Below are 17,124 nucleotides of genomic sequence, written 5' to 3'. Positions count from 1 at the left end.
TTTGCCAGAAGAGCCCCCCGTTGCTTAATTAGTGATATAATCTGTGTTGCTGCCCCAGTGAAGTGTAAGCAAGCACAGACTTATAAGAAAAAAAAAAACACCATAAAATTTAAAAAACAACTACATTATCACAGAGTGAGGTCTTTCATGAGGAGCTGTGCTGTACTCAGGTACCTACTTTGGGACTCCTCAGTGTAACATGGATAGTACAGGTGCTTCAGTACAGGCACACATATGGGCATACTAAGACTTCACAATTATCAGCTTTCAGAGTCAATTAACTATTCCATTTTCATTTTTGCGTTGCCATCCAAGCCTGATTGATGTGTTCTCCAAAACCAGGTAATTTCTAAAGGTTACTCTGATCAGATATCCAAAGGCACCAGACCTACTGAAATACTGTATGACTGATATGACCCTCAATGTTGTAATAACTAGCCCTTATATAATCTTTCCTTTATTTATCTTCGCAACTTTTCTATAAGTTTGAGAAGAATCATCGCTACCTTCCAGAGAGGGAAGAAAGGGCTCTCAGCAGCCAGCCACAGTGTGAGAAGCCCCTCTGCACGCTGCTGCCAGCAGCTCTGCCTCCTCCTGCCTAAGATTTGAGGAAAAGATGGTGTTGCCCTTGCTGCAATTTGAGTAGACCTTGCTTGTGCCAGTGCACACTGAGCATCCCTGCTCAGCTGAAGCACCGGGGCTTTTCTAATGCCACCCAAGCATTGCCTCTACTACTGAGCTTGTAGTGAGAGCGCATTTCTAGGTAGGTGCATATGCATGGGCAATTTAAGATTACCCACCATGTTGCCAGGAGGGTCTGTAAGCATGCAGAGCTCAGCAGCTGCTGTGCAGGGGTTGCAGAGACATGAGCCTTGACTCAAGCACTCAAATTTGCACTTCAGATACTGCAGTCCTTTTCTCCTGAGATATTTTGGTTCCTACATCACTTAGGTTCTGCAATGTTGACCTGAGCAATATCTAAATGCACTTAAATATCTTATGATGGAGCAAAGAAACGATTTCCTGTGTCCCAGCTGGCACTTTACCAGCCCTTCACTTCATGAAAGCCCACATGCAGCACCTACACATTGATATGGATCTTACTCATATCTTTTAAATTAATTCTCTATAATGAACAGCAAAAACCTAATGTAATACAGACATTAAAAAAGAAGATTTAGCTTCACTGGAAAAAAAGTAAAGACAAGACAAATGTCTAAAGGGGGGTTAGGGTGAATAGTGAAAAGGTGCAAAACTAATTGAACTAATTGATCTCATCATACAAATGATACTTGTCTCCCCAGAAAGAAATTCTTCCTCATCAGGTTCCCATCACTTAAGCAGGAACTTCCATTCTTCACTCATGCATTTGGGGAAATGAAAATAATGGTGTTTTTTTTCCCCAAAATGTACTGAAGGCAGATAACTGTGACCTGTATTAGAAGCACCCTGTGCAGCAGTCCTAATTCATCCACTTGTTGCTGGTTCTGGTTTTTTGTTCCCTGCTTCTGAGCACAGAGCAAAGCTCCTTTACACTGACCCAAATTTCTGTCTGAGTTTCAGTTCACTCCCTGGTTTCTGGAAATTTAATTTGCAACTGCACACATGCTTATTTTAAACATCTGAAGCATTGTGGATTTTAAAAATGATAACACATAAGAGTCAAAATCATACATTTTCTGGCACAATACCCACTTCTGTAGGTATCCATCCAATCCTATCCTCCCCAAGCAATAAGCAAAACACATGGCATTCATCAAATTCCAAGAAAGCAGAAGGTAGAGAAGACAGAAACCTCTAATGCACACTGCAGCAGTCCCATCACTTATAATTTCACATTTTGTTGTCCTATCTCAGGCATATGCTTAGCATAAATTTGTACCAAACTTGAAGACAACTGCCTGAAAGGCAGAGTTTATATCATTTTTCCTCATCATCCTCAGAAGTCTGAATTTAACGTGACCTCTGCCTCTATAACAACAGCAGAAATGGGGCCTTGTGGAACAGCAAAACAACAGCTCAGCTCGTTTCAAACCCGTGATATTTTGTTGAGCTGGCGAAGATTTCACATGCAAGGGTAGCCCCAAGAACTAAAATAACACTTAGTAATAGCCTGGCCCAATGGAAATCAATGGGAGCCTTGCCACCAACTTAAACAGAGCCAGAATCTCACTCTCTACTTATATATGTAGGAGCAAAAGATGAGGGAAAAGATCTTAAATAAATCAGTTCCCAAATAGGAATGATTGCTTTTCTTTCAGTCCTCCTGGAAGGAAAAATGATTATGCTTTTTAGCTGTCAGAACAAAACGCCAGGGTAATTCATAAGGTATTACATTAACACATATAAAACAAAATGAAAAACAGCTCCAGAGTATGACCTTTCACTCCAGCAAAAGCTGGAGCAAGTGTATTGCAGGCCAAATTAATACCCATTCTACTAGGCAAATAAATTCAAAACAGGGAGTCAATCAGACTCTCCCTAGTGTGTGGGGAAAGAGTTTCAGCTCAAAGGAGACACCAATTCTGAATAGGACTGAGACCAGGAATTCAAAATGCCAACATACAACACTGATGTTTTTAAATCTTTAAAGAAAAAAAAAAAAACCAGTATCCCAGTGATGTCAAAAAGGGAAGAGGGATTTTAAAAATGTATCTTGTATCACTGCAGTATGGTCTGCAATTGTGGAATCAAGTCCAGGATTTTATTTTCAGCTCCTAGATCTTGGTCTTGTGTTATCTTCAGGCAGCGAGGTTAGAAATCCAACTTACATACGTACACTTGTACACACATAGTTAAAAAAAGAGGTCTTTAACTGAGAGATGGGGTCTGGTAAATGGAATAGAAATTACAATAAATAATTGTGATATGCTCCATAAAAAAATCTAGCCAAATCCCATGAGGGTTAAAACAAAATCCACCCAAAATTTAAGAGTAACATAAATTGGGCTTACGTAAAAGTTTAATGAGGGAGCTTTTTAATTCTTAACTGAACAAATGGTGCAGAAAGTATCGATGTTTTAAGTACAGTGTACTGTATAATGCCATACAGAGGAAGTATATTTACTGTAGAGGAGACAGTCTGCTATAGATCTTCAAAAGCAGATATTTAAAGTTTACTTTCACATGGGTTTTCACTTTTTGACCTGCTCTTGACCTGGGTAATACTTGCAGACCAGTAAGTTTAAGAAGGCCTGGGATCTATTAAAAGAGTAGTAGCTTGACTTTTACTGACTAGCACGCTGATGCTTTAAAGTAAATGTTATGGTTTGTCACAGGAACCAATTTGGTTACCGTTTGTTCTTCCTGCCCCTGCCTGCTGATATTTTTTCAAGTGTTTTTCATTCTTTAAATTCTATAAAGAAATGTGCATGCTGTTATTTTAAACTTCTGTATCTTTCTTTTGAGTAGTTCATATTTAAACACTGGGCAGTATACCCAGAGTTTAACCCAAATGCCGTTTGGTAGGACTTGAACTCAAAGTGCACTACCATTATGTTGGTTTTTTTCTGGCCATTCAGTTATCATGGCAAGAGATCCCATTTACCCATTTTTAAAGACATAGATGGGTATAATTCTTCTCCCCCTAAATTAATCGGAAGAGAAGCAGTATGCTGTGTATGTAAGTACTTTATAGAGGGAAAATATTAGCTTCACCACATGTTTAACATTGCACTTCAGTTATTGTTGACTTATTTTGTTAACATCACTATATCTTGTTATACTTTTCAAGCTTTACACAATATGTAGGATTTCGTTAGATATGTTGAAACAGTGAGAAACTTGCAGAGAATCATAGAATGGTTTGGGTTGGAAGGGACCTTAAAGATCATCCTGTTCCAACCCCCCTGCTATGGGCAGGGACACCTTCCTCTAGACCACTTTCAAGAGTTTGACTGGACAGGAGCCAGATCCATCCCCCTAATTTTACAAGGCACAATCTTGTTATACCTATCTTTAATTTGTTGGCTTAAAGATAGTTCTATTCCATGCAATATGACAAAAAAGGTGCTTGGGTTTTTTTCCCCTTGAAATTACAAGACCATAAAATCTTGGGTCCAGAGGGAGAGGCCACAGTAAGTCCCCAGTTAGCAACATGTTTGAGAAGTCCTGTATTTTGTGGGTAGGAGAGGTACATATGAAAACAGACAAATGAATCAGCCCTCAGCAGACATCAGCAGATACTTGACAAATACGCAGGAGAAACTGAAGCACAATTTGGGTTGAGCCCTATCCTATCCTGTAAAGCATCATGTTCAAAGCCATAGGAGCTGTGTAAATCCTCTAACTTGTATTTTTTCAATGTCTTATTTTTATTTGCCTCAAAACAAAGGGCTTGTGTTCCAGCAGTGACTTATGTCCCAAAATGATATCAACTGTGTAAGTTTATGTTCACAAAACTAATCACCTGCGTTCTCCCAGCTTAATGCAGAAGGGGATGGAGCACAGCTGGGAAGCTGCGTCTCTTGCTATGGCAGGTTTACTGTCTTGACTCTTCCATGAATTATGTGTGACATTATATAAAAGGGATTTTCTGTGGACTGTTCTCCAATATTGCAGAGTCTGTCAAACAAAAAAAATTTCTAGGTTTTTGAAGTTATCTGTATTGCACCTTTAAACAGCAAGAAATCTAAGCTTGAAAGGGTTTTTCTGAGGCAGAGATGTTGACTGACTAGAAGAGTTTAAAAATTCAGTTAAGAAAACATTAGCAACTCTGAACAGGATTGATGAAAATATCCAGTCACAGCCCACAAAACCTTCAGAAATGAGATGGGGTGCAAACAAACATGAAGGAATTAAGCTGCTAAGCAAAAAGATGCAAATGTCTCTTTTTTTCTCATAATCATTTTTTCTTGCTTATGCAAGTTCTGAAACTTGGTTGTCATGCTTGTGGCCAGAATTTTCAGGATCTTGTCTCCATTTCTAAGATATAAGCTGAAGACGGCTCCTTTGCCTCTTTTGGCAATTTGTCCTTCATAGATTAGATCTACAGAAATAAAGACAAATTTCAAATCCCCAAAATCATCTTTTGACATTAAATGCTTTTGGGGGTGCTACCATTAAAACAGAATTTAGTTTGAGTAACAACTATCAAAAGGCAATTAAACCGAAGTGCAGATTAGGTGAATAATTTAAGGAGGATTTTTCCCATATCAGTTCTCTCATCTTTATTAACAGTAAGAAGTACCTTACATTCACATAGTAGCAGCATGCAGATCTGTACTTAAAAAGTGCTACAAGTTACTGCCACAGTAACTTTACTGTGCTGTGAAAAACTTACCAAACCTGCAGACAGGCTAAGAAGCATCCCACTATATAAATCACCTGGGTCTTGGTTTTGTTCAAGTAAAATGCATAATGGGAACTGAGGTAGACACTGTGATACTTCAAAGAAATCCCACCCTATCCCATTCTGTCTTTTCTGGGATGTAAGATGACGTCACTGCCTTTGGTATCCTATTTAAGTATGATTAAGAAATGAAACTAGGCTACACTTCTGCAAAGGATTTTCTATTGCACTGAATGAGACTATTTACTTGCACAAGCAAAAGTTCAGTTACTCCAGACAATGCAAAACCACATTAGATTCGATTGCCTACTAAAAGGAAATGCAAAAGGAAAAGAAAAAAAAAAAAAAAAAAGAAAACCCAAAAAATCCAGACTCCCTCCAATGCTTCCTATAGAAAAGTTAATAATATCCTTCTCTTATACCTTCTCTTCAGCTTCACAATTTAACATTGCAAATAGTTAATTCAGGTGGATGTTTTTTTAAAAATCATTCTACAAAGAACAAGGATTTCTTTACATTTATTTTTTTTTTTAATTGTTCACCTTTTTTTTCTCTTTAGTAAAGAAAAAGAAGAGAAAAATTGTTTACCAGAATTTTCAGTTTTCCAAGCTTTGGAATCACTACCATTCAACTATGCAATCTATAGCCAAGAAACCAGCCAAGCTGCTACTATTCACAGGTCTTGCAGACAGCTGTAATCACCAAAAAAAAGTTATCTTGAATCCAATGAAAAATAATTTATATGAACAACAACCTCCACGGTTTTAGAAACATAATCAGCGAGCAGAGGTTAAAAAGATCAGCATTGTACTAGCAAGAAGAAATTTTTAAATTATCGGTATCTTTCATGACTAGAATAGGCATAAAACTGTTGGTTTACTGATGGTTACCCCATCTCCATATATTTCCCAGTGTAACAGTGATTGCACATGTAAAAAGATCAGTGACAGATAAATTGAGTCTCAGAGAATTACCAGCATGTCCATTGGTTTCTGGGATTTACTTGGACACCAAGATTCAAACTCAAAGCTTAAAACCATTGAAAGAATGATCAATTTGTTAACAACAAATTGGATGGGATTTTGCAGTTTTGAGGACAGAATACGAGAAAGACAGTGTTTTATTTTCAATAAATCAACACGCTAACGGAAAAAAGAGTGAATTTGTACAGCTGGAGCAGAGAAGATGGACAAAAAATCGTAAAGTTCAATTCATTTAAATTATTTTGTCAACAAGAGCAAGCGAGTGTTTTCCTTAACAAAATTAGAAAGTGTTAGAAAGGGCAGGATAGGCTCACTTAAGACATTTAAAAATATTAAATTAACATAAGTCACTGCATTTGGGTTTGCATCCAAATGTTCATTCCAGCTTTTGAGACTTTGGTGATGTTAACACCTGGGGTTTGAGTTCATGGTACTGTAAGGCTAGAAATCAATCATAATCTGCAGTTCCAATAGTAAGATGTTCTCGTTCTACAACAGGGTAAGTAAGCAAATGTAAGAAAATTAAAATTTTACCCAAGCTAAAGGCAGGTAGGAATCCCAGAGTGCCTAAGTACATTTCACTGCTTCTTTCCATCTTGATCTGGAATTAAAAGTGAACAAAGCAAGTTTGATCCCAAAAATATTTGCAGCTAGGACTGAAAGCACAGAGTTAATTTTTTTTTTTTTTTTAAACTCTTGCAATCTAACAAGAAAGCTTTTATCCCAGAACAAGAGGCTTAGCTGTGCAGTTCAGAAAGCCTCTTTCCCTGGCTCTGTGAAAAGCAATGAGAAATTTGCCCCTTATTTCAGAGTAACCAAACTTCAATCCAAAGCTCTGATGTGGGAAACGTAGGTAAACTCTTTGGTGTCAGGTTATAGACTGCATGGCAGGACTGAGAAATGCCGAAGTATCAACAACAAAAACCTTTCATTCATGAGTGTTTGGAGAAATTTTTTTAAACAGCAGAAATGCTTAGCTTGCATTTTCTAGCCTTCTCCTCAAGACAGTTTAGCCCCCGTTTTCTTAATTTCTGACTGGACATTTCTAACAGATTCCAAACTCCAGGAAAAAAACACCACTAAAGCCCAAGGTATGAGATTCATTCAAGTGTTTCTCAACATACAAAACTGCATTATTCGAGACCTCTATATGAAGACCTTCTCTTGTCTGCTCAAGAGAAGACAAAACCTCAAAGGGAATGCTACAACAAGGCTGCCAAATAACCTGGCTGAATCACACAAGCAACCTCATCTAGAGAGGCTGCATGGGGAAGAAAGACAAGCAGGAAATTAAAGCAAAAGAACCACCCACCACCATTTAAAATGAACCCAGAAAACGGGAAATTTGAAGGATTTGAAAATAAGGTGGGCTTCCTGGATCAAAGCGTTGTGAAGGGGATACTGACTCTCTAACCTTTAGGTAGCCAGTTCAAAATCCAGCTGAGGTCAGGAGGGACAAGAGGTTATCATCCTCTAATGACTTTCACAAACTTAATTAAAGTCTCCATCAAACTTTTTATGTCCAAGTGCATAACCCTAGCTTCCACTGGAGAAAACAGCAAAACCTGTATTGACTCAGAACGGAGCCAGCCTTATACGCCTGTATACATAAATAGGCATCATGTCAATGATTGGAGATAAGGTTATTTAAAAAAAAAAAAATGCTGAACACACTCCAGATGTAAAGAGATTTCAGATTTAGACATGCATTTCACAATTTTAGCTGCAACTTAATGAACAGCCTTGCTGGGAAGGTGAAGAAAAAACAAGCAACAAGCAAAAAGGAGGTAAGGCCCAAACTACTTCAATGCAAAGAATTAGCCCATCCACAGAAGGATGAGCACCACCGAGAGGGCAACAGAAAAAGAACTTGGATTGCTGAGCATAAAGCTGTATCACCCCTAAAGATGCAAAGAATCCTTAGGGGTGAGGACTTGTTTCCCCTTTCACAGAAAAACAGGTCTTGATCTACAGTATCTCAAGCAAAACCACTTGTCATATCAACATGGTTTTCAGTTTTAAATCATGTTTCAGCTTGCAAATGCAAATCTAAGAAGGAAATTCCATGACAGTGTGTTGATTCGGTAAGAACTGCAAAGAGAACATTGAGCCTTGGGTAAGCCATAACTCTTTGAGAAAGAGATTTGTGTTCATTTACACATTTTTTACACAAATACCCAAAACCTGTAACAGATATTATGTCTCATTTAGCTAATAAAGATTTTGTACCTAAACTCATTATACTGTAAAGGCTGCATTACACCAAGGGATTCTGATGAACAGATTTCTGCAACTTCCTAGGACTCCACTAACTTGCCACACAGGTTTTCTCTTATTGTAAGGAACTGCATGATCTAAACTTAAAACAGACAAAAGCTAGGAGGAAGAACCCATAGATATGATGTATTCAAGAAAAAAAATGAGGAATCTGGGAACCAAGACCCTTCTTGAAAAATCCTATCTTTCAATGCATTACTATATTTGCATTTGCTGCTGGAGCTGCTTGAAAGCCTCCTCTAAGCAGTGCCACAGCAAAGAGGAACAGGTAGAAAAAGAATGGGGATAAGAATCGAAAACCTGGATTTTAAAAAGTGTAACATTTCAGCCCCCCACCGAGCTAAAGGTCTTCCTGCACTTCAGGGGAAACTACACCTCTCTTCCCTCTAGTTGTTAAATGACAAAGGGCACACTTCAAAACTCCTGTCACTGACACAAACTGAAGTAAACAGGTTCTTAAAGGCTCACAAGAGTAAGAGCTAGCATACAGACTTGTTGCATTTCCTCAATAATTTTGTGTAGTGCAAGCATTTTCTTGAATAAGAACTTGAGTGTCCAAGATAAAACAGTCCTTTACTGGCTTAGGCTAAGGATTTATCCTTTACAGAAAATGTGAACATCTTGGAATTTTCCCCACATTGAAAGAACACATTTAAAATCAGTTTCCAGCAACTTAGAAGTTAAAAACAAAACAAACAAACAAAAAAATCATCAATCTGGGTTTCTTCTTACTTTCTCATTTTGAAATCTGAGGTTTTAACATCAAAATGCTGAAATTAAAAAACTGAGCTTTCTATTTTAATAACCATGGTTACAGATTTGTCTGTTTGGTATTTTTTCCCAGAAAAATTCTAAGAGGATGAGCACATATTTTTTTGTTGGAAAACAACTCTCTATTAAATAGCATGCATCAATGGAAAAACATTCCACCAAAGAATTGCACCAATCTACCCCAACCAGCTGTTCTTTCACAGAGAGGGAAAAAAAAACCCAACACACAAAAGACAAGCTTGGTTGCTAGAAACCTTGAAAATATGAAAATGTAAACTAAAATATCTTTTTAATTATTTATTGATGTTAGAGACCAAAGTATGTGTTGTCATTTATATGCTGAACTGTTTACAGTACTTGTCTTGCCTGAGCATCTGAAGACCTCTTGAGAAACCAACGGGGGAAAACCAGAAAACAGGACTTCATTCCCAGCATTCCTTTAAGTTTGCTGCAGGAGATAACGCAGACCTATTTGTGCAAAATCTCACTAATTTTCAATAGTTTCCTATGGAAATAACAGCTCATAGTGACACAAGACATCTAACATGAGATCTGCATCATACTGTGGGCTTTGGAAATGGCCACGGTAGCTGAAGGACGTCTGGGTTGAATCCTCTCAAGATTTATTGCATCTGCAGAACCCGTACATAGCTTGGGATGCCACTCGCACCATGCAGCCCAGTAACCGATACTCCAGCAGTCAATGAATGGAAGAACCACCAGAAATTCCTCAGATAAGATCCTACTGCTTTATCTGGAGAACCCCTGAAGCTTCCTGCCTCCCTCTCCCCTCGCCTTAAATGCAGTGGATAACAGCAACTGCTCCAAAGGCTTCAAATGCATAAATTAGTACCAGAAAAAATAAAGCACTGTAGAGACAAAAAGCTGCATGCCTTTTCCAGTGCAAAGGAGTCCTGAATGGTCACTGCAATTTGGTACTTCTTCATAGATAAGTCTCTCCTGTTGTCCTTCTGACTTGTCTCAGTCAGGTCATTTATCAAAATAATTGCTTTAAAGACAGGCATTCTTAGGCAATCTGTTCCCTCTCCGTATTTCCCATTACAGTCATTGAAAGTTATGTATGCAGATGAAAATGATAACAGACCTCTTGCACTCTCAGAATATTCCTTTTTTAAACACTGAAAACTCCAACAGTGTGGCTGAGGCCAGTCCAATCCAACAGTACTGTAAGAAAATAATGGAAATATTACTGTCAAGCAAGTGATTCCAGTCCATTGTTTATCCAGAAAGTTTCAGTGCTGATTAAACAGTCAGCTTAAGGTCCAGAAACCCATTCAGCAGTTGCACCTGTGGTGCAAACTGGAGACAAACACTGCCACCGTTGCCAAGTCCTGCAAATAGTCCCCACCTCCCTTCTTTCTGCTATTGAGATAAAAATTGACTTCAGCAAGAGTGAATAACTGCTGAAGTTACCCAACATGCAATTCACACCAAACTACCTGAAAAAAATTAAGTAGAAATACTCTTATAGACTGCAGAAGATGTAGATATTCTATTCAAGTGAAACGTAGCCAGCGTTTCGGCTCAAAAGCAAGTACCATCCCAGCCCTCAGCCTGCAAGCATCATTGTGAAAGGGAGCGAACATGATACTTGCCACCAGGTCCAGCACCCAGCTGCTTTGTTCTCAGGTGTTGCAAACCACCACTTTGTCACTGTGGACACCCTACTCTTTGACAGGAGAGCCAGAGACACCAGTTTTCTTGGGACTGACATCACCCTCCCCTACCAAGGGACCACATCTCCACTGCACAGAAGACGGAGCACCCCCTTGTTCCCTTAGTACAGGATGGAGAAACTGAAGGCACATGGCTTTCGAGGTGGATTATAAAAGATCTGAGTAAGGGAAGCCACATAAACAACAAGAGTTTCCCTCTGCTTTCCCTGCTTTTTACAGCTTGTTAGTCCTTACAAACAAGGAAACAACCAAGGGCTGAAGTCTCTGAAGAGGATAATTGCCAGGCACATTGGCTGACCACCTCTGCTGTAGGGCTCTCTTATGGACATGACTAAAACAAGACAGACTTAAAATTATCTTAACATGTTTCTCCATTACAACACTGCCTTGCTCAGAAATAAAATACCAAAAGGGACACTAGGCATCATGTTATTATGACTGGCAAAATATTCAAGCATTACATTAATAAATACAAATAAATGAAAGAGTGCATTCCCTCAGAAGCTAAAGCATTTGACAAGATATATACATATAAACAAAAGATTCATCTGACAGTATAAAAGAACACGTGGTTTTTTATTTCATTCCAAAAGCATCCAAATATTTTTTCAGCAACATCAGAAAAAAGTAAAACACAGTAAAAAAAATTTATCGATTTCAGCCACAAGTATCAGTGATCATTTTTCAAAGAGAAGGTCTAGAGATTCTCTTGAAATCCCAAGTTAAGCTAAAATATTCACTTGATTTTAAAAAAAAAAAAAATCAACATTCTGATGCGTTCATGGTGTTTTTCCCTACGCTGCATGCACTTGAATTCACTCCAGTTCATGCACAATTGTGAGAACACAATTTTTTTATTGGCAATTCCCCTTTTCAATTATCAAATTTATACCACCATTCAGGAAGACATCAAACAATCAGATCGCTGTGGGCTCTCTCCTCTCTTCCTGTGACTGATAAATCCCCTTACGTGATACTTTTCAGACACTGAACGACGCCGACATCTTGGTATATTTATATCAGCTTTGATGATGTGATCAAGTTGCTGACAGCTTGCTTGTGTTAAATGGACTTCAATTTCAGCCTCAGCTCAGCTTTGAGTCTGCTGGTGTAGACTCTGTTCTGCTCCCAACCTTCAAGAAAACTACAGGTGCTATTTAAATATTAACAAACCTTCAGTGAGAAGTATTGGTATCATCTCATTTATATTTACTTTCTTCATCACACACATGTTTTGATGTCCTTTTCCTGCTGTGCCACTAAATTCTACACAGAAAGTTCAATCTGCCCTGCAAGGCAGCTCCCACAATTTTTTCTGTTCCACCTATTTCATGCTCTGTGACATGCAGGTTAGTTCATACCTCCAGAGCAGGATTTTCCTTGTTAGTCACATACAAGGTATACAGCACAGTTATAAATGAGTGCTTGGGGGGGAATTTATAACCTTACAATAGTCCTTATAAACAGTTGGGATACAATTCTAAAATAAATTCCCTTAAATTTTTTCACACAGGACCAGACATGTGGCAGGGGCATTCCGAAATATTTATAAGTTATTCTAAAGAGATAAAAAAAGAAAAAAAGCTGAAACCATCCTAAATGTTCCCATGCATGTTTGAGTCTACTCAAAATTCTTCAGATTCTCCTAGAAAACAGTGTTCTACCAATGCAGGGTCATGTTCTTTGGCCTCTGCATTGCCCCAAGCATATTTACCATTATTATAGGACCTGTCATTCATTTCTTTAGATCTCTGACAGAAAAAAAAATGTTTAGTTATTTTATCTATTTAGACAATATCTTGATGCAGAAACAAGCACTCCCAAGCCAGTGTGTCAGCCACAGAACATCTGTGCCTTTGTGCTGGTGATTTTGTGACACTTAATACACAAAGAAAAGCTTCTTCCAACTTTTCCAGCAAAGATGTTTTAAATGCATCATACAAATATCATGAATGTGACATCTTAAATGTCCCTGGTGCATGACAAAATCTGTGTCCAGCATGTAATGAGACAATATATCCAATGTACAAACACTTTTTCAGTATTCCAAACTTACCAGAGAATCATAAATTGCACAAAAAATGATTCTTTTTTTTGAGGCAGTAACTCTTTCAGTTTTATGTGCGGTGTTTAAGTCAATGATCTTTTCTGGATCTTGTAAGCACTGCTGCAATATAAATAACTGATATACTGATACAGTACATGTAAAATACCAGTCACGTCCAAGGCCAGAGTCGCTTTCTCCAGACATACATCAATTAGTTTGGTCACTTGGCTGGATGCTCAGTTTCCCTAGTGAAGACAAGTGCACTGAGAGCACAGGATTCAGTGCTCCAACTTTAAGGCTATGCTGCATGTGTGGAAAATACAGTATGTGTGAGAGATACAGAATGAAGGATAATAGTAACATACAGGAACACTAGCTACATTTTTCAAAGTAAATTGAATTATTTTAGTCTCAAAGCCCACACATAGTTCTTATCATTTGCATATATTCTTACAAGTATAAGGAACTATACATGCAAGTCCGTAAGTGAGCCTCTTAATTCAAAGCCTTTTATTTCTCTTGGACTTTTAATCCTGAGACCATAAGCCTGCCATGAGCTCTAGCAACATAAAGTTGACTTGTGAACCTATGAATTGTTCCCTTGATGAGTCAAAGACAAAATCTTTTTCCCGAAAGACGGAACAGAGACAGAAAGTATGGAGAGACCCTTTTTGTCCCCCACGTTATCATCACAAAGACACCTCTGCCCATACTTCAAGATCACAAGATAGGAAAATTACCAACACCTTCAACCTTTCTTTTCTGAGCACATCCATTGGATTGTGGCACCAACCTACTTATTCAGAGCAGCAAGGAGGTTATTCCAGGGTTAGGAAAGAAATTATTTACTATTTTACCTGGAAGTAAACTCACGCCCACTAAGACAGGCTAAACCAATATCTGGGATTTAGTCATAGACAATAACGGGAGATTGCACGTGGTGTCTCCTTATCCCAACTCCAGCTGCAGAACTTCCATCAGCTTCTTTGCACATTTACCTTTAAGCGCTGCAAAACCACTTCAGAGCAGCAGAAATAATGCTTGGTAACTCTGCAGCCAGTTGACCAAACAAAACCATGTCTGCCATGCAAGTCCACACACTCGCATGCCTCTGCTTGGCATTTAGGTATTCCTGCAGAAGAAAGACGAATGAGGAGAGGAGGTCTACAGTTTCATTTTGTTATTGTTTGAAGGCTTGAGAGGATAAGGAGTCATCAGCTATGGGATTACAGGGCCCTAAGAAATGGTGGGAAAGAGAAAGGGGTTGTTTATAGTTCTAGCAGGAAGAATAGGTATCAGATACAATTTAAAAACATAAAAGCAAGATGGATCACAACAAGAAAATTTTCAAGTGTTGAAGGACTAAAACAGATAATGCAATCTTCATCAGGAGTCAAAGTGTGAGGTGGAAATCAGGCAAAGTTAGGGAACAGCAACAAATCTACATCAGAAAATTAACATGTATCACAGATTCAGTGAAAAATGAGAAATAAAGAGAAGCAAAACCTGAAATTTGAAAGCAAAGAAATTTTAAAAGAAAAGGTGACACAGGTAAAACAGTCTTCCAAACTAATCCTCTGCCATTTTTTCAGTATTTGTAAATTATGTGAGTTAGACTGTGACACTTCAAGGCATACACAAAACTTGTTTTCATCCCATACATTCTTCTTAAGCAAATCATCCATTTCTCCTCAAAAGATTTTAAAACAGCAACATTTTTGTTGATCTGTTTTATCACTATAATTCTTAAAGGATGCGTGTAAATCACTGCATATGTACTGATCCATAAATAATGGGAAAGAGGGATCGGCTCACCTCCCATAAGCAAGCAGAGCCACATTAATGCAACAGAGAGAAGGAGGACATGCCATCGCATCTCAGCTAAACTGTTATGCAATAGCTGGGATGATGCAAGATCAGGCTTGAAAGTGGGAGCTGGGCTTCCTATTCCCCATCCTGAGAGATGCAGAGCATTGCAGAGGTATCTGGTGAATCTCCAGGGATAAGGTTCAAGCCTTGTCACTACAAATCACCCTCTGCCGAGCAATTTGTGCAGCAGCTTATAACAGCAGTTAAACAAAGGAGTCATGGGGCCATCCTCTGGACTGAGGGCAAGGCAGTTGCTACTGGGGAGAGGAGACTGGGAGATAAAAGCAAAGCAAACATGCCAAAGTTAATAGGGCAGAAAAGGCTCAACCTCCCTCCAATCCCGGCAGCGTGGCAGGAAAAGACAGAGCGTAGGCTATGAACGGGTAAATACGTGAGGGCATCGGCACGAACCAGTCACGCTGACACCCGTCATCTTGTTTCAGTGCTCATCTGAACAGGTGGGTTTTTCAGCCACTCTCTGGAGGCAGGATGCTTGCAATCGTGCCCTCAGACTCTGTGTGGGAACAACTTTCTACAGACTTAATAGAGCAACTGTAAATTGATTTACACAGGGAAAGCTATATTTATAGCAGAAATGGAAAGTATTTATCACAGGTCAGACTGCTTTCTGCTATCATGATGTAATCACCATCAGTATCATGCAAGAAGAGATTTTTGTCTTAAGGTCTTTAAAATGAAATCTTAGAGGCTGCTAAAAATCATGGAAAGAATTAAAAATGTGATGTTTTGGACAATGTTAGCCTGTTGCTCCTGGGATATTCCCTAATTGCTCTGGATGTTTTCCAAAGTGCAGAATACAGTTTCAGAGCACTTGGGACAGGTTTTCCAAAGTTTGGTAACTCAGAATCAAGTTGTGATTCCAAAAAAGAAAAGACGTGCTGGAGGTGCTTTCACTGTGGTAAACAAAAAATACTCAAACTTTATATACCCCTCCAGATGCATTGCCTGTCTTCTTGCTCCTTTCTTCCTCTAAAAGACTGTGTACAGAGAAGCGTGTCATTACTGGCAAACTGACAGTTCTTTCAAAAAAATTTCATAGTACACCCTATGATTCACCAGGCATATTCGGATGAAGCCAAGTGTCCACGTACTTAGAATAGCATTTTACAAAGTATGTGAAGATTAACACAACTTAACTGGACTCACTAGCCACATTAATAAAGACTATGATCTACAGACCAACCCAAATGAATCCTTGAAAGACCGACCCACCATCCTGGGTGGACTGGCATAGCCTGTATCGTACCCACAGTGCTGATTGCTGTGCTGTCAGGTACCCAACCAGATTTAAAGCTCTCTTAGTGACACCTGACTGCAGCTCAGGCATACCTGTATCAACATAAGAAATAAACACCATAACACTCCCTATACCATCTGTACAGCCCTATAGAGACATGTGAGAACCCAGCAGGTGCTGGATGGACCTCCAGGAGCTGCAGAGTATTCCACCAGCCCACCAGCAAGAGAACTGTAGGCAGCACAATAAAGAGATCAAGTGGAGAAGAGACCATCAGGGTGGTGGGATGAGTCATATTAATTCCTGTAGATACTCCATAAAGGTTCAGTTGCTGCATATTAGTAGGTGCTGCATCTCCACAAGCAAGGCTGCATCCATAGTTGTAGGCAAGAGGTTTTCTGTGATCACTGGGTATCAGGTTGGAAGAGAAGGAAGACCTCATGGCCTGAAAGAAAGAAGGTTGGGGGTTTTTTTACCCCTTGATCTTTCAGGATTTACTTGTGTGTGAAAAGGAGAGATCACTCTAAGCTTGATGGACTGAAATAAGCTTGGGACTTAAGGGAGTGGTTTCGCATTATGAAGAGGTTATGAATGAAATGTGACAGCTCCTGGCCTAAACAACGGGTATACACTATCAAGGGTATTTTAACTAAATAATGGACTGAGACTGAAAGAAGTTGATAACAAAGGAGTTGCAAAGTATTCTCCTATCCTTCACCTGACTATAAATAGCTGAAACTAGGGGGTTTGGAGTCTGGGAGGTTTTCCCCCTGAAAAGGGGAGGCAATGGGAATGGTAGCCTTCTTTCCTTGCCAGGAAGATTTACCAAGTTCAGTTACAGCAGGCTTATCAACATGGCACAGTTAAGGCCACTAATTTTCTTCAGAAAAAGGGAAACTTCTGGGTACATTTCTTAAAGCTTTTAAGAACTG

Source organism: Strix aluco, chromosome 4 (assembly GCF_031877795.1).
Source record: "Strix aluco isolate bStrAlu1 chromosome 4, bStrAlu1.hap1, whole genome shotgun sequence".
Taxonomy (NCBI): domain Eukaryota; kingdom Metazoa; phylum Chordata; class Aves; order Strigiformes; family Strigidae; genus Strix; species Strix aluco.
Note: the sequence above shows the minus strand (reverse complement) of the source record.